Source organism: Cervus elaphus, chromosome 28 (assembly GCF_910594005.1).
Source record: "Cervus elaphus chromosome 28, mCerEla1.1, whole genome shotgun sequence".
Lineage (NCBI taxonomy): Eukaryota > Metazoa > Chordata > Mammalia > Artiodactyla > Cervidae > Cervus > Cervus elaphus.
The window spans coordinates 57,646,218-57,665,655 of NC_057842.1; the positions used below are offsets into that span (position 1 = coordinate 57,646,218).

Below are 19,438 nucleotides of genomic sequence, written 5' to 3' on the forward strand. Positions count from 1 at the left end.
TCAGGGCCCTTTTGCATGGGCTAAAATGAGGCAAGAGGTATTTCCAGAGATTTCATAGCACTGATGTTGGTTAGTGACTTGTGATATTTTCAGTATTAGAAGTCTTCTTTAGATATACATAATCAATGTTGCAAATTTAATTTATTGGCTACATCAAGAACTCTAGAGCTTGTTATTCTTCTTTCTTTAACAATTCTTAAACATTTTTTAAAATATATTTAAATACTTAGTAATAAAAATAATAATAGTTAATGTACTGTTAGTAATAATAGCAGGTAACAGTTTGCCAGAAATATGCTAAACATGGTATGGAATTATTTTAATTAAGTCTTCTGAAGCTCAGTAAGGTGAGAATTTTGTTATCCTTTCTTCCTAAATGTGGAAATGGGGTTGCCTAGGTTAAGTGGATTTCCCTCAGTTACACAGAATATAAACTGTGAGAGCTAGGATTCACACTTAGGTTGATTATCTCCAGAATCCATGCTTATTATAATGTAACAAAATTAACACCAGAGTTTAGTCAAGTGTGTGACATTTAAACATCCTGAAGAAAAGTTTAAAATCCAGTCAGGTGCTCGCTTCGGCAGCACATATACTAAAATCGGAACGATACAGAGAAGATTAGCATGGCCCCTGCGCAAGGATGACACGCAGATTCGTGAAGCGTTCCATATTTTTAGACCTACAGATGGCTAACAAACACATGAAAAGATGCTCAACATCACTCATTATCAGAGAAATGCAAATCAAAACCACAATGAGGTACCATTACACGCCAGTCAGGATGGCTGCTATCCAAAAGTCTACAAGCAATAAATGCTGGAGAGGGTGTGGAGAAAAGGGAACCCTCTTACACTGTTGGTGGGAATGCAAACTGGTACAGCCGCTACGGAGAACAGTGTGGAGATTCCTTAAAAAGCTGGAACTAGAACTGCCATATGACCCAGCAGTCCCACTTCTGGGCATACACACCGAGGAAACCAGATCTGAAAGAGACACGTGCACCCCAATGTTTATCGCAGCACTGTTTATAATAGCCAGGACATGGAAGCAACCTAGATGCCCATCAGCAGACGAATGGATAAGGAAGCTGTGGTACACATACACCATGGAGTATTACTCAGCCATTAAAAAGAATTCATTTGAATCAGTTCTAATGAGATGGATGAAACTGGAGCCCATTATACAAAGTGAAGTAAGCCAGAAAGATAAAGACCAATACAGTATACTAACACATATATATGGAATTTAGAAAGATGGTAACGATAACCCTATATGCAAAACAGAAAAAGAGACACAGATGTACAGAAGAAACTTTTGGACTCTGTGGGAGAAGGCGAGGGTGAGATGTTTTGAGAGAACAGCATTGAAACAAATATACTATCAAGGGTGAAACAGATCACCAGCCCAGGTTGGATGCATGAGACAAGTGCTCAGGGCTGGTGCACTGGGAAGACCCAGAGGGATCGGGTGGAGAGGGAGGTGGGACGGGGGATCGGGATGGGGAACACATGTAAATCCATGGCTGATTCATGTCAATGTATGGCAAAAACCACTACAGTTATTATAAAGTAATTAGCCTCCAACTAATAAAAATAAATGAAGAAATAAATAAATAAAATCCAGTCAGTAGTTATTGGCCAGTGTAATGTGCTATCCAGATATTTAGAAATGTAAATGCATATTGATTTTATTTTACTTTTAACCAAAAACTTGGTGCCATTTACATGCATCTTTCTTTTTACATAAATGGATTTACAATTAGCAAAATCCAAAATGTTTTCAGAGTAAGTATATCAATGTTTGAATATGAAAGACTATGTGAATTACTACCATCTAGATATTAATTAATGAGTCTTTCTTTTCTTAAAAATTTTGAATAGGTTAAATATAAGGAGAATACTCATTGCCTATTTTGAGTTTAACCCTTATATCCATCCTTTATCTGCTAACTTACAATCACACTAGTACCAAGGGTCAGGCTCTTTATAACATCAAGCTCAAATAGCTTAGCCCATAACTGTTTTCTTTCAAGGACATCCCATAAATACCCTCAAACAACACTTAGGTTTTCCTAGTAGCTACATTCACAAGGTGATAAGTGTTCTGATATGCTAAGGCAATACCTAAAATTGAACAATTCCCTTGTAAATAACTGTCATTCCATAATTGCAGATAGAACTGGCGTACTTTTTAGATGAAATGTCTCATAAACTGTCTATAAATTCTACGAAGATGAGTTACCATTTAAAAGTGAATATATGGCAATTTGGATACAGTTTGAAAAACATATTGGAAATATTAATAAATATAAATAGAGTTACAAAGATAAAAGCTGTCCCCAAATCAGAGAAAATGAGGGGATAGTCAAGGGTGCCGAAAATACAAAAACATGCACACACACACATACACCTACATATAAAAACATCCATATATGTTAGGAACACTCATGTAGGATTATGTAGTCTTTTGATGAGAATAAAGAAGCATGTGACTCTAATAGCTAAACCTGAATAGATATTTACTGTTGATGTCTGTACATAATAGCTATCATATGGATGACATTGCTGGACTCAGTATGTGGTGTCTTTTTATTCATTATGGTAATTCTATGAAGCAGATATTATTATCATCCTCAGTCCACAAGTGGGAAAAAGACAACTTGCAGAGCAACTGAGCAACATAGCCAATGTCTTACAGCCTTGGTGGCTGTGTTTGACTCTGAAGCACCTGACACTTTCCTAAATACAGCATTGTGTGTGTGTGCGTGTGTGTGTGTGGGTGTGAGTCACTCAGTCGTGTCTGACTCTTTGCGGCACCATGGACTGTAGTCTGCCAGGCTCCTCTATGCATGGGATTAGCCAGTCAAGAATCCTGCATGGGTTGCCATTTACTTCTCCAGGGAAATACCACATTAACTGGAATTAATTGCTTTTCTTTTTTCTTTTGCTTTCCTGGTTCTAAATGGCCTCTTGCCTGAAGAGGTGAGAAATCCAGGTATATATCTATAGAACCTTGCCATAAATGTTTTCCAGAATCATAGAATATAATTATCTTACATTCTCTGTTATATGGTTTAAAAGACTGTTATGTTAAAAAAATTATTTTATTCTAAATGACCCTTATTTCAGGCTTATTTAGTAATTTTTTTTTTCAATTTCCAATGATAAGTAAAGGTTAGTAGCTTACAGTTCTCAAATTAGAAGTATAACTTTAAAATTCTGAAAGAAGATTCAATAAAACTCAATGAGCACCATTAAATATTTTGAAAAGTGAAAAAATTAAGAAAAATGGTTTATCTTCTTAGTATGTGTTCTAAAAACCATCTGGACTTAGTCTTTCAGGTGCTGGGAGGCATGATGCTTTGTTGCATTTGAGAAAAAAGTATAAATGGCATAGAATATGAGAAAAATTACAAGCAACTTAAAATTTTAGAGAGTAAAAAAGACTATATTAATACATAGAATCATGAATTCATTCATGCATGTGCATGTTCAGCTGTGTCTTGACTCTTTGTGACCCCATGGACCATAGCTCCCCAGGCTCCTCTGTCCACAGGATTTCCCAGGCAAGAATACTGGAGTAGGTTGCCATTTCCTCCTTCAGGGGATCTTCCCCACCCAGGGCTAGAACCCGAGTCTCCTGTGTCTCCTGAATTACAGGCAGATTCATTAGCAGCCAGTTCCCAAATGATACTGACGATGCTGGTCTAGGGACCATATTTTAGTAACCAATGAATTGGATGACCTCTAAGTTCTCTATTATGTCTAACATTCTGACTTTTCTATGGGAAGATGTCAAAATATTTCCCCCAAATTTCCTTCAACAATATTCTAATCTTGACCTTTTCACATTTCTATACATAAATAATAAAATAGACACATCCTTATACTGGACACTCATTTGCTTCATAGCGTTAGAAAACCTTTTTTTTTAAGGAGAATGAAACCTACACTGTACCTAATCTATTCTCTTTTGTCTATTGTTCTTATTATTGATGTTTTAACAGATATGAAGAAAGAGAAGTTAACTTTCTCAAAAGCCTGCTAGTGAAAATCTCTCAGGTTTAACTCAAGTTCTTTTCTCCTGGGTCACTAAATTATGCTTTAGTTCAATCTTGTTTTAGAGATGTGCCTGATATTATATCTTCTACGGAGGAAGGATTTTGAAATTATTTTGGTATCTCTCTATGCTCTAGATATGAATAGATTCAAATCTGAATCAACACAACAATCTCAAGGTGCAATTTTTCTGGGTAATAGTGTGAACACAATGATACCAACCGTCAGAATAATTATCATCACAGCCCAGCAGAGTCGTTTGAATGTGTATCTGATGTGTCAGCTTTGATATGAGTTCTGGGTATACATATCAGTTCCATAATGCTTTTTTTTTCCCTTTCAAAAAGACAAGTTCAACAAGAGCTCTTTAGCAGTCATGAGGCTGGGACAAGGTTATATAGTTGCCTGATATCTCAGCCGCTCTCTTGTCACCTGGCTCTTACTGCAATACTTAGCAAATAATTGTCAGCAAGGAGCTGGAAGAGGAATCCAAGGGCAGACCTGCATACCAGGAGTGCTCCTCTTCATGGCAGCTGCAGCATTCAGGACGCTCTGGTCAGTTTGCTTACAGCAGATCCAAATTACCTTTTGCACATGTATAGGTCAACATGAAAATATTACATTGCATTTTGCCCTTTTTACAATCACTCCACACAAATTGTTGATGTCTGAATTTAGACCATCTTATTTCTACATGAGGAACACAGGTATAATTTAAGACACTGTCTCATCAGGGGAAGAGTCTTTTTATCTCCTAATATTCTGAGGCAGCTGTGAGATTTTGCTTATGCAGCCCCATATCCTGGGCTGGCTCTGCCAGCAGGGCTGAGTGGGAGGGGTACCACCCTCCCAGGAAGTTAGAAAGTAAGAAAGCCTTGTGCCTTCAACCAGTCTTTATGTTGCCCTTGTACTTGATTTGACATTGCTGCACTCCACTCGGGCTCCTGAGTGCTGACTTGGACATTTATTCTTAACGTTTGGTGTCCGTGGGTTTCTGTCTGGCCTTTGCCATAATTGTCTGCTGCTGGTAACTTGGTGGAATTCCTGATTATAAATAACACTCTAATAAATAATGAAAAATGAAAAATAAAAACTGATTGCTGGTGATTTCAGACACACTGTGATAGTTTGGGAGGGGGAAGTAAATAGGTTCTGACCTCAGAATGGTGGCACAAATTGCAAAGAGTCAAGGGTAATGACAGTTCCACTCATGTTGCTCTGTGTCAGGATATACACATATTAGATTATCATCACATGAGTAAAAACACGGTAATTGCCTGGCATGGAGCAAATGTTTAATAAGTGAGGCCAATTACCATGCTTATCCAATTAGGTATATAAACTTATTTGTGATGAAAGTCCTCTATAATCAGGCTAAAGATCACCTCTGGGCACAGCCCATGCTTCAGCCAAACATGTTTCCTGCAAAGGCCCCTGGACCAGGATGCTCCCATTCCCTTTGTGGTGGTCACATGCATCCTGAACATTCTGGTCCTGCAAAAGTTCTTCCTTCTTAACTGGACAGCCCTCTACCTCCTGTCAACGGCCCCCAGGACATTTTGTTCTTCTCTTACAGACATTTAAATAGGGTTTTCCGAACTGACTAGTTCACTTCTCAGCTCTACCACAAACTAGCTCTGTGAAATTCATTTAGCACTTCTGAGTCAAAGTTTTCTTATCTGAAAAAAATGGGGTATTAATACCTGCCACACAAGGAATTAAAATTAAGGTTTATAAATTATCTGCATAGAGCACAATAAACAGATGTTGTTTATTATTAAGAATAATGGATATGAATAATGAATGACTCAATGGGCATGAATTTGAGCAAACCCCAGCAGATAGTGAAAGACAGAGAAGCCTGGCATGCTGCAGTCCATGGGGTCACAAAGAATCAGACATGACTTAGTGACTGAACAACAAGTTATTAAGAAAAGCACAGTAGGGCTTGATTATAAAGATTATCATAGAGAGTGGCAGTACTAAATAAAGTAGAGAACTGACTGAGTGGATCTTCTAATTTAAAACCCTGGGCAGATTCCTCTTCATGTTCGAACTGTACTAGTTAGAGAATTATTATCTCTGATTATCAGCATATCAAAGGTAAATCTAGTCATAAGTGTGCATGCATATGTGTACAGACACATGATTTTATGACTTTTATTGTACTAGGGAAAAATTCATATCTGAAAATATTTCCCTTCTATACTTTCATGAATATTCTAGCAGTTAATTTAAGAGTGATGGACATTCAGTCTACAGCTTCCTATAAGGTTTATGATTCCAAGCCCTTTGGGGATATAACACGGAGCTAATAAGCACAGAGCACCTGTGGGCCACTGTTAGAGCTTTCCCCGAGTGGTTTTTCATAGAGAGATGGCCGAGGGAGAAAGCATGATGACAGAGTATGCAGAGGCTTGGGACAAAGAAGGCAAGAACTCAACATTCGCACACTTCAAGTTTTGTCCAAAAATGCTCCGATATCCCTCCTGAGGATAACATCCTGCCTGGTTGAGTATTTGTTAATTGCTTCATCCCCTTGGCATTCTATTTCCAAGAGGAAGGCCCTATTTACTTAAACCTTTTCATCTTATCTTATATTTGAACTTTAGGTACACAGGTTTGCATGAATGGTCCTTGACTTTTGATGCACTAGTTTCATTGGTCTAAGCATGGTCCACCTCTACACATATAGTTACTTAAATAACTTAATACTGTAATAAGAACCCATGAACCCAACATCTCAAAGACCTAATTATGAATCTGTTATTATCTTGGTCTTTATCAAAATTTAAATAAATATATGTATTACAGCATGACCACCTGAGCACCAAAGAATTGATGCTTTTGAATTGTAGTGCAGGAGAAGACTCTTTTTTTTTTTTTTTTTTAATTTTTTTATTAGTTGGAGGCTAATTACTTCACAACATTTCAGTGGGTTTTGTCATACATTGATATGAATCAGCCATAGATTTACACTTATTCCCCATCCCGATCCCCCCTCCCACCTCCCTCTCCACCCGATTCCTCTGGGTCTTCCCAGTGCACCAGGCCTGAGCACTTGTCTCATGCATCCCACCTGGGCTGGTGATCTGTTTCACCATAGATAGTATACATGCTGTTCTTTTGAAACATCCCACCCTCACCTTCTCCCGCAGAGTTCAAAAGTCTTCACAGAAATACAGGAGAAGACTCTTGAGAGTCCCTTGGACTGCAAGGAGATCAAGCCAGTCAATCCTAAAGGAAATCAATCATCAGAAGGACTAATGCTGAAGTTGAAGCTCCAATACTTTGGGCACCTGATATGAAGAGCCGACTCATTGGAGAAGACTCCGATGCTCAGAAAGAGTGTGGGGAGGAGGTGAAGGGGATGACAGAGGATGAGATGGTTGGATGGCATCATCGACTCAATGGATGTGAGTTTGAGCAAACTCTGGGAGGTGGTGAAGGACAGGGAAGCTTGGCACGCTATAAGTCCATGAAGTAACAAAGAGTTGGACACAGCTTAGAGACTGAACAACCTGATAATATAGTTGACAGTAGACAAATGACTTATGTCTTCCTACTGCCCACAATCCTCCTTGGGGGCACTGACCCCTGTCTACTTCCTGTGATCCTAGTGGTCTGCCAATCCAAAGAACCCACACAACTAGCTTTAGTTCTCAATGACCTCAACCCATGCATTGATTTTTTCCCCCTTGTTGTCACTTATCTGCCTTTTGACCTTATCTGCACCCTAGTCACCTACAAGTACTTAGGAGAGAGATGGTGGTAGTATGGAGCAGTTCACAGTGGTGGAGTTGGTAAGGAGAATCAGATGATGGGTATATTTGAAAGACAGAGGCAACACTATTTACACTGAACAGGAGTAACGTGTGAGATAAGGAGGCAGAGCAGAAGAATGGCTTGAAGGATGGAGCAGTTGAAAATAGGAATGCTCTACTAACAGGCAAGGATACTAATATTGGAAGAGGAGTCTGTTTGGGGCTAGGTAGAAATCAGTTCGTTTTTGGAGGTGTTAACCCTGGGGGCTGTTAGATATCCTTTGATACCCAAGTGGAGGTGGCAAGTAGTCTGATCAATGGGTCTGTGGCTTAGAGCACATAGAGGCTGGGGAGTAAGTTGGGAGGCGCAGCATGTAGATGACAGGCTGAGCCACGGAACCAGATGGGATCATCAGGAATGAATGGAGATAGAGAAGAGGACCAAAGACAAACCTGGGGCAATTCTGAGTCCAGGGAAATGAAGACCCACCCAAGGAGATCAAAGAGTAGGAAGAAGGTGGTGTTTCCTAGGAGGTGGGGACAAGGGGGCTCCACGCAGGAAGGAGTTAGCAACTCTGTCCAAGTCACTGATTAGTCATGGAATACAAGAGCTGGGAATTGACCAGGAGTGGACGTGATAAGAGCTGTTTGACAGAATCAGTGTGAGTAACAACGATCAATATAGTACTAGTTTCGTAGTTGCTGTTCCATTTCTAAGTCGTGTCCTGCTCTTTGTGACCCCATAAACTACAACATGCCAATCTTCCCCGTCCTTCACTATCTCTCAGAGTTTGCTTAGACTCATGTCCATTATGTCGATGATGCCATCCAACCATCTCATCCTCTGTCACCTCCTTTTACTCTGGCCCTCAATCTTTCCCAGCATCAGGATCTTTTCCAATGAATTAGCTCTTCGCATCAGGTGGTCAAAGTATTGGAATTTCAGCTTCAGCATCAGGCCTTCCAATGAATATTTAGGGTTGATTTTCACTTAGATCTTTGAGATTTGGGGTGCATGGTGAAATATTTATTGGTATAGATTCAGGGGAGAACGAAAGAAGAGAAACTATTGATAGTCAGTATTGATGTTAGGCTTCCCCCTTGAAAGATCCAGCTTAATCTTTTTGAAAAGATTTACTTGCTTTTAGACACTTTACTAAATGTAAAATTTACATGACAATTAATTTATAAATTCCTTTCTAACTTCTAATGAAACATCTGTGCCTTTTTGTCCACTGTGATGACTGAGATGTATGGTGGCAACCCACTCCAGTACTCTTGCCTGGAGAATCCCAGGGATGAAGGGGCCTGGTAGGCTGCAGTCCATGGGGTCGCTGGGAGTTGGACATGACTGAGCAACTTCACTACTTTTCTTTCCTATGGTATGCAATAAAATTATTAATAATGTTATCCTTTCAAATGAGAATCTACTCCTTGATTCACACCATTAAATAACCTTCTAATCTGTGAGTCAAAATGTCAACCAATACTTTGGACTGGATCCTAAGGATATTGGTGGGTAAAGAAGAACATTCCTTAGCTGGTTTATTTTTTCTTCAGTATTAGTAAGCTGGTTTATTTTTTCTTCAGTATTAGTGCTAGCTTGGCTCATCTCTATATCTATTGTAAGATTGCTTTTTACCCAGGAATTTGAAAATAATTTAGCTGGAGCATTTCTAATGAGATGTATGTATATATTTCTTATCAAATTCTGGCTAGAATCCATCAGTTCTGGAGCTGTATTGTTTTACATTTTGTGACTGGTTTGTCACAGAAAGTAGAATAAAATCCAATCTTTTTCTTTGTTTCTGAGTATCAGTTTCACTTGGCAATGCTAGTATTTCCATAGCATCTACAAGGTGCTTGATGTTGAGCTGTGGCTGAGGCTGAGGCATTGTGATAACACGCATTCATGGGCCTGAACCCAGTGTATCACCAGACAGGCCAAGAAAGGCCAGCTCTTCTCAACAATGCATCCCTAGCAATCTACTTGGTTTCAACTTCCAAACAAACAGATGGATTTCAATAATAAACACAAAACAGACCTACAACTTGAGGATGAATATTTACTTTGTTACCTAAACTGCTGTGGTTAAGCATTAAAGTTTTCCACTTAAAATAATTAGTAAGGACAGACAAAATTATAATTACATAGGTTGTAAGAAATTTATCTCAAACTATGTGATATCTCTGTTATTTCTAGGGAGTTCTAGATGCAAGCATAGATAATCTATATATATGTACTTGAGATGAAGCTGTTGGCAGAATTGGTTTCTTCTATGACTTCCCTCCTTCCCTTATAGATAATCACCTTCTCCGTGTGTCTTCATGTAATCTTGCTTCTGCATATCAATATTCTCTTCTTATAAGGACATCAGTCACATTGGTTACCTTATCTTAACTAAATTACCTCTTTAAACATCATATAACCAAAAAGTCATATTCTGAGGTGCTGGAGGTTAAGAATTGAACATACCAATGAAAGGAAGATTCAATATAGCTCTTAACACTTTCTATCATATTAGACAATTTAAAACTCACATCTAGAGCAATGGTTATTAAATATATTTGAGTGCATAATCTAGCAGAAAAAAATGTTTTCAACACATACCTATACACAGGCAAAATTTTCATATTTATATACATGTACATATTATGAGTTTTATACATATTATATAATACTTTTATTGACTGATAAATTGAGACATCTGAAACATAATAGTGGACAGTTTAAAAAATTATGTGGAGTAATTATTAAAATATTACAATTTTAAAAAGTTTTCTCTTTTTCATGGCTTCATACTATCGTTGTCTAAGTTTTCAGAGTAATATGCATGTAGAAGGAGATCTGTTGTGTCAATAATGAATATAATTTTATATTTCAGATAATCTTGTTTCTTTTATTCCAGGGAAGCAAATAAATTGTTATTGTCTTCATGTCACACTGTGGCTGGAGCCCTGCTCTAGGGGAAAGTCGCTGCTTTAGTAACTGGGGATTTGAACAAAATCCCTGGCTTCATGAAGCTTACTTTCTAGCAGGAATACAGATTAAACAAGAAAATAACATATATACAGTCAACCCTCAAACAATGTGTGGGTTGGGGCACTGACACTCAGCAGAGTCAAAATCCTGAGTGTAACTTGTAGTCAGTGGGCCCCCTTATGTATACGTGGTTCCTTAATATCCTAGGTTCCATATCTGTGGATTTGAACAACCCCAGATTATGTGGTTCCGTAGTATTTCCTATTGAAATAAATCTGCATATAAGTGAACCCATGAAGTTCAAACTCATGTTGTTCAAGGGTCAACTGTAGTTTAAAATTTTTTATTTATTTTTCTAAAATTTTAAAAAATGTATTTGTTTTTCATTGGAGGATAATTGTGTTGGTCTCTGCCACACATAAACGAATCCATTAGAGGTGTACGTGTGGCCCCTCCCTCTTGAACGTCCCTCACATCCGCCACCCCTCTTCACCCCTCTAGCTCATCAGAGAGCCCTGGGTTGAGCTCCCCGTGTTCATACTGCAAATTCCCACCGGCTCTCTATTTTCCGTACGGTAGTGTATACATTTCCATGATACTCTCTCCACTCGGCCCACCTTCTCCTTCCTCCACTGTGTCCACAGCCCTGCTCTTTATGTCTGCATCTTCATTGCGGCCCTGCAGATAAGCTCATCAGTACCATCTTTCTAGACTCTATGTGATGATGCAACAAGTGCAAGAAAGAAAGCCTCAGCGAGATAAGGGAAAAGAGCTGTTTGCTTGGAATATGCATGGAGGACCTCTGTAAGGTTACATCAGAGCAGAGAATAAAGTGAAGGACAAAGCCTGGGGAAGGTTCAAGCAGTGCTTGAGGATGGCAGTTGGTTTATTATATCTCCTCCCTCAGGAAGGTCTAAGTGTCACAGATGTAGGACGTTTGGGCCGTCAGTCTCAAGGCAGATACCTCGGTACCTTAGCAATGCCTGATACAGAGTAAAAAAATCAATACATAATTTATTAAATAACCCCATCTTCTTTATCTTTTGAAAAGCAGTTTAGTGTGATGATAAGTTAGGGAAGACCTATAAAGATGTGATGGACAAAGATTCTATGTGAACAATAATATGAAAACAATTCTGATATAAGCAATGAGAAATCTGCAGAAAATAAGTGGAACGTTGATGATTAAAGATACAAGGAAACAAAAAGTAGACAACTAAATAAGTTAAAAAAAAAAAAAAGAATAGATGCCCGGTTCATTCAGTCTCTGTGGGAGTGGTTCAGTCCCTAAGCTGTGTCCAGCTCTTGTGACACTGTGGACGGTAGCCTACCCCGGTCTGCATTGGCCATGGGATTCCCCAGGCGAGGATACGGGAGACAGCCAGTCTCCTGAATTACAGGTAGATTCTTTACAGCTGGGCCACCAGGGAAGCAAGACCCAATTTCCAGATCCAGGAGATTCCTTCTGTGCCATTTGAGTTCTCCAGGAAGCAGAGGCTGAGCTGAAGCTAGCAGTTCACAAGCTTTATTGGGAGGTAAGGCTTGTGAAAGGTAGAAGAAGAATGCAGCAAGGCTGCAAAGAGATCCTTCAGACCTCAGTGCAGGGCCAGGCCGGATCCTGGGGCAGGGAAGGAGCAGTGGGGGGCCGGGGGTTGGGAGGAGGAGGATTGAGCAGGGGGCACCTCTGACCAAGTTGTACATCGGAAAGTGTCTCTACCACCCCAGAGGGCACACCAGAGCAGAGATTGCCCTCGGAGAGGGATTGCGTTGGGCGGAAATAGCCAGGCCCTATCCTCTGGCAGTGCTCTGTCATTGCTGGGCCCCCGGGGGACAAGAGAAGTGGACATTTCTGGAGGAATGTCCAGAGGGTGTTAGCTCCTTGCAGCCTCAGTGCAAGCTCTTCCTTGAGAGGAGACCAGAGAGGTGCCCCTGCTCACCACTCTGACGGAGGCGGCAGCCGCCAGGATGGCACACAGGGTGGCCTTCCAGGGGACTCACAGCAGAGGTCTCACACCCAGCACTTCTGTTCGCTTGTGTTGTCATTATTAGCTTTAACAGCAGTTAGACTTATCTGTCAGGTATCTTTTTAAGCTCCCTATATTGTGTGTATTGATTTTTTTAAATTAAAAAATGTAGGCAGTTATCCAGTGTTAAGCTGCAAATATTACAAATGGCTAAAACAAGACGACTAGTTGTGGTGTCCCATCCCACCTTACCCTTTTCTCAAATTCCTCAGATACTCTCCATCAAATATGCTTCTCCTGTTACAGAACCAGACTGGGGTCCCCTTGCCTCCATGCGGTGAAACCAGTCTCCTGACACCAGGCCGGGGCGCAGGTGTGGTGTTCATTGCAGAACCCAGGCCATTGCTGTTGTTCCGTCATTAAGTCACGTCCAACTCTCTGAGACCCCATGGTAGTAGCTCACCAGGCTCCTTTGTCCATGGGATTTTCCAGGCGAAGAAACTGGAGTGGGTTGCCATTTTCCTCTCCAGGGGATCTTGGAGATCCAAGATCAAACCTGCGGTTCCTGCATTGGCAGGGGGGTTCTTTACGGCTGAGCCAGCAGGGAAGCCCTAAAGAGTCCAGGTAACGCGTGCTTAAAGGACCCAGATTCCATGAAGGTTTTCAGGGAAAGGTTTTTAAAACCAGGGTGAAGGGGAGTGATGTGGTATGTGTCGTCAGCTTGTGAATGTTCTGATTTGTTGGTGGTAAAGTAATCAGGAATCAACGTCATCAACCTTCTGGTTCCACCTGGTCTGGAGTCTACATGTTTGTAGGCAGCAAACAGTTTAACTTCTTACACACTGTGGGGATTTCAGGATCTGCAAAACAGCTCGAAGGATATGTCTCAGAATATCATCTTTAGCCCTTGAGGAACTAAAAATTTAATGGCTCAATTATTATTATTTTGTCTTGCTTGACTGTTTCCTTTTCTGCATTTTCTCACTTCTCTGATTAAATTTACTCTTTGGAAACTGGAGAAGGCCTAAGAGGCTAAAATTTTTCTACAGACAAGAGGCAGGTGGGGGACATGAGGTTGAGGGTTTGTTCGAGAAGAGCCCATAAGGTCCTGCTAGGTTACACTCCCACACTAGAGGAGTGAGGGGGTTGGTTCAAGACTGTATGGATATTGGCAGAGCCTATTTTCTTTGTCCTTGTCTTATTTATTAAGATGCACACACATGCAATGGAAAATTCTATTTCCTCCCAGTGCCCATTTGGAGAGTGGGAGCTATCTGTGACATGTAGTGAGGAGATGCAGAGGACGTGGAAGAGAATGAATAGGCCTTGGGAAGGCCGGAGTCTGTGAAGGGTTTTGCTCCCTGCACCCATTGGCTGCTGATGCCAGAGGGAATGAGCGCAGATCAGAAGCTGCCTTTATCCCTGGCTCAGGTTCGTATGCCAGTTTAACTAGCAGTTTCTGAGGGCTCAGTGCATGTCAGAAACCTCTTATATATTATTTTGGCTCCAAATATAGTAGGACTGAAAAGTGGAAATGTTAGTCGCTCAGTCGTGTCCTATTCTTTGTGACCCCGTGGACTGTAGCCCGCCAGGCTCCTCTGTCCATGGGATCCTCCAGGATACTGGAGTGGGTAGCCTTTCTGTTTTCCAGGGGATCTTCCTGACCCAGGGATCAAACCTGGATCTCCTACACTGCAGACAGAGAGAGCCACCGGGGAAGCCCCGTAGTAAGATTACTTCCTCCCTTTTATAGACGATAAAATTGAGATAGAAAAAAGTGATTAAATATCTCATGCAAATTCATACAGCTACCATGTGACAGAGCTGAGATACAAATGAAGCAGAGATTCCAAATTTCAAATTCTACCCACTAATTATTGCCCAGAATGAGAACTTACACGGCTTACTAAACTATTATGTTAAAAAAAAATAAAAAAAGAGTATTACTTTTCATCCATAGATTGCATATGAGGAAAGATGCATGTATTTTCCTTTGTTTGGAGATTTTTTTTTTCCTACCTCATTACTTTAGATCTTGCTTGTGATGGGCAGTTCCTCTCTCCAGGCCCTGTTTATATTTCAAAATCTCTCGATTGCTGTGATATTGAGAACAGGTTTCTCATTAGCATTCAGGTGACAATAAGAGGAAGCTACCACACAATGCACATGATGGAAGAAGCCTGTCATTATAAACTGAACTTATGAGAAATGCCAGTCAGTACTGGGTGCTTGTAGGCTTTTCTTTCTTTCTTCCCTTTTTTTTTTTTAAAAAAAGGAATCATTTGGAAGCAGCCTCTGCCTGCACAGTAACCTGCCGTGAGCAGTGGGAGTGTCTGGTTAGGTTGAGACCAGAGTAGAGAGCTTAGAGGAGATTTAGGGAGCACGTCAGGTCTACAGAGCCAGCCTCTGGATCAGGTAGGGGCACGGTTGACCTTTCATGGAGGGCAACAAGCCCTGCTCTCTTTCTTCTTGACAAAATTACTCAGCAGGCCATGCTCATGTTCTTGTTCCATGTTCAGAAATCCCTGAAGGAAGTTCTGCTTTGACACCTTGATAAGAGCAGCTGTTTCTAACCAGCCCAGTCTTCACTGCGGGGACAGGGGGCTGGACCCAGAGCAGCGCTAGCTCCCCGTGAGGTGGTGGGGATCTTTTCAGGCTGAGATGTGTGGTTTCTCAATGGCATGCAGTGAGGGCTCTCAGGGAACAGTGGGTGAGGATCCTTCTGCCATCCATTTGGAAACTACTGGTGGCCATCTTGAGATGAGACAAAGGCAGGTGGAATGGCCCCCTGAATTGGGGGCACCTGTCACAGCCCCAGAAGAAAGCTCTCTGCCCACCCTTCAGTATCTATGCAAGCCCGTGTGGCTGGTGATTGGCATGCAACTCAGTACATCTGCTCTAGAATGTAAATTACATGAAATGAACGATGGGGTCTGTCTAGCTATGTCTCTATCCAGAGCACCCTGGTGATGACTTCATCATGTTGTTGCTATTTAGTCTCTAAGTGGTGTCTGACTCTTTTGTGACCCCATGGACTGTAGCCCACCAGGCTCCTCTGTCCATGGATTTACCAGACACGAATACTGGAATGGGTTGCCATTTTCTCCTCCAAGGGATCTTCCCAACCCAAGGATCGAACCCATGTCTCCTGCTTGGCAGGTGTATTCTTTGCCACTGGGCCATCTGGGAAGCTGAGTTCACCATAGGCAGCTGACATATAATTACTTTTATGAATAAATAGGCTGAAGGAAGAGCTTTCTATCTGTGTTGGATGGTGAATTGGGATTACCCACATGACAGACTACCTCCAGAACTGCCTGGGAACCCTTGAAGATGTACATAAGGGTCTCCTCTGCTAGCTTGGCATTCACCACTCACCTGGCTCCTTTCCTTGTCCACATATTACTGGTTCTCTGTTGCCATTTATGTCTCCTCTGGCTCTTGCTGATCCTCCAGTCTTTGTCTTCCTGCTTTCTCTAAACTCTCAATCCCATATGTTTCTTAATAATCTGACCTCTGCTTCCCCAATCTTCACTTTCAAGGATCCCCCAGGCCTTTTCATGACATTTTGTGATTTGCAGTTGAGTGACCAAAGCCAACTTTTCCTTGAACAACCACCTTCCTGTCACTTCTCCTTTCCTAACCTTCATTTGTATCCTTTCGGTGGAATGATATCATGAATGCCGGGAATTTTCTTTAGAAGCAATGATTCTTGCTAATGTGCCATCCTTCTCTGGGAACAGAGACTAACAGGTAAGCACACGTAAAGAACACTTGCCCAAGGTAGAAATAAAATGCAGTGTGACTTCCCATTCTCTGTATTTTGAAGACATGCTCTCATTCAGCTGCTGTCTGAACAGCTCTTTTGAACGCATCACTGGGCCAGGTTCTGGGAGGAATACAAAGAAGCAGGTTCCCCATCATTCAGTGGCCTGAAGGAAGAGCCGTGTAGTTGGGCATACATGGCAAATGCCAGGAAAGATAACAGGATGTGGGGTGGATGTGAGCACTGCCAACGCAGCAGGAGTTTTAGGAGCAAGAGCGCTGCTAAGAATCCCAAAGGCCACAAAAAAGTGGTTTACCTCGGGCTGCTTTGGTTTCAATCCTAAAGAACTGCAGTTATCCTGGGAGAGTTTTCATAGGCTGGAAACATCCGGTGGGACAAATCCTAAAACCTACTGGATTTCAAAACGAGAGATGGAAAGCGTTTCTTTCAAAAGGTGTGCATTAAAATATTTGCCTTTCCAACACCTTATGCTGAAAATATTTTCCCCATGTGTTTTCTCTACATATCTCACTTTAAAATAAAAATTGAGGAAAATGACCTTAAAATATATTATTATTTATAGGAATATTGAATATGCAAACATCTGTACTACCCAGACCATGAGTCATGTGAATAATTCAGTTTTTCTTTCTTTATTTTTGCAACCTGTGTAAGTGTTGTTTTCCATAATGCAAAGGATTTGGCTCCTTAGTCAACTGAAGTCCCAACTGAGTTGAATATCCAAGATGGTTCCCTCACATCTCCCAGATTTAGGCTGGCTGTGGGCTGAGAGATCCCCCAGGGTCTTAACAGAAACACATACACATGGACTTTTGATGTAGCTTTGGGGATCCCAATAGCATAACTCTTAAGTTCTTGGAGGGATTATAACCATTACATATAATTTATGATGGTTGTCTATGGTATATATTATATATGATTATATTATTACTTATATTATATAGTATATTGTAACAACCATTGTCCTTTACTCCCAACTTTTTATGTCGAGAATTTGGGAAGAACTTGGGTGGGAGGTTTGTCTCTGATCCATATTTTGCCACGTGGAGTTGATTCCAAGACGCTCAAGTAGCACTAAAAGGCTTCTATTCTAACCTCAGAAGCTCCAGAATGTCATTTCAATTATTCTCCATTAGCCAATTAAGCCACTGGGATTAGGCCATCATATTTGAAGAGCAGGGAATTAGACTCTGCCTCTTTATATAAACAGCAGCCTGTGTTCATGAAGGGAATCTACCCACCAGTCTGTCCCCTGGTCATTGTGATTCCCATCTCCCCCACATGTGAAACACACTCCTGCCATCTCAGAGCCCAGGGTTCTCTTTCCAGCATGACAGCTGCTTAAAGTCCAGGAGCTCGCCATCTAAATTAGGTCCGAATGTGGCGGAGCTTTCCCAAGTGTAGTTACTCTCAACTTGAGGCTGTGAACTGGAGAGCAGTTATCTCCCTTCCTCACACCCAACATACAATGCTGATGCAAGAGTAGAATAAAGTAATAAATGGTCCAGAGCCGTAAGTGGAGGGGTGTGAGATGAGGTGTATGTAGCATCATTGTCCTAAAGCATTTCTGAGAATTAACCAGGCACATGTTGGCTTTGTCTTGACACAGGCTCTGATACCACTCCCTGAGAAACATTCTCTGGATCTAGAAAGACTCGCTTTCTGGACTTTCGCTCTGTGTTTGCAGTTGTGTGGTTTTCTCAGCCTACTTCCAGCCCTGGAAGACTGCAGACCCAGGGGTCTTTCTTTCTTTGCTTTTTTTAATTGAACTGTCTTTTTCAATCCAAACTAACAAGTAAAATTCCCCTACAAAGTATGAGTTGCTTAAAAACAACATCGGGGTTCACTTTATTAGACAAAAGCCAGATCTGTCTGTCTGTTAGATCCAAGTTCCTCTATTCCAAGAGTCAGGGTGCTGTTGGACAACGCCCTTAGGATCCATAAAAATCCTTTTGTCTATCTGAGCATATACAAGCCCTATCCTCAAGATTCTTAAGGGCCTCATTGTTTATTTCTAGGGAATCTTTGAGCAGACCCTTAGATCTTCCTGAATTCTCAACAAAGGGTCTTACTGTTATATCTTTTTTTGTGTGGTCCAAGCAATTTACTTTTTATTTTATTTTTATTTTTTTTATTGAAGCGTAGTTGATTTACAGTGTTGTGTTACTTTCAGGTATACAACCAAGTGATTCAGTTATACCTACACATATCTTTTTTTTCTGATTCTTTTCCTATCTAGGTTATTATAAAATATGGGGATAGTTCCCTGTGCTATACAACAGGTCCCTGTTGGTTATTTATTTTACATATAGTAGTGTGTATATGTTAATCTCAGGCTCCTAATTTATCCCTTCTCTTCCCCCTACCCCTTTGGTAACCATTGTATCCTAAACTTTATCATTACCCTGAGGCCATTTCTCATGTTGATAATCTTCTCCCTGGCTAAAAAGACTATCTTGAAGCCTCTATAATTCCATTTTAAACTCATTTCTCTATCATGACTCCAAAAAAAGTTGGTGCTTTCATCATTTTGCCTGGAAATCTCCTTAGCAAAGCATGGCAGGCAGGTATAATTCTATTTTTCACGTTGTCAGAGGTGACAGTGTTGCCAGATATCCATCCATAACATTGGAATATTATTAGGACAGAGGGTATTTCTAACAGAGGGTGTCTATCCTCCAGCTCTGATAACAATGTCTTCATTCTTTACTAACAGTCTTCTCAAGGCTCTTTTACCTTCTGCCTGTTTTATAGTCTCAGTGAAAATGCTATTTGTTTCAGGACCTCATTTCAAGACATCATTTGTTCCCATTATTTATAGCTGGGAAAAACACTACTTCAGAGTTTAGTGATTTAGAACAGCCATTTTACTTTGCTCA

At 40.8% G+C, this 19,438-nt stretch overlaps 1 non-coding gene across 1 annotated transcript; it reads left to right on the plus strand.

Annotated features, from left to right (window-relative positions):
- Positions 1 to 571: 571 nt before the first annotated feature.
- Positions 572 to 678, plus strand: LOC122685651. Its single transcript, XR_006338501.1, has one exon. It is a non-coding gene; the product is annotated as a U6 spliceosomal RNA (small nuclear RNA).
- Positions 679 to 19,438: the final 18,760 nt, after the last annotated feature.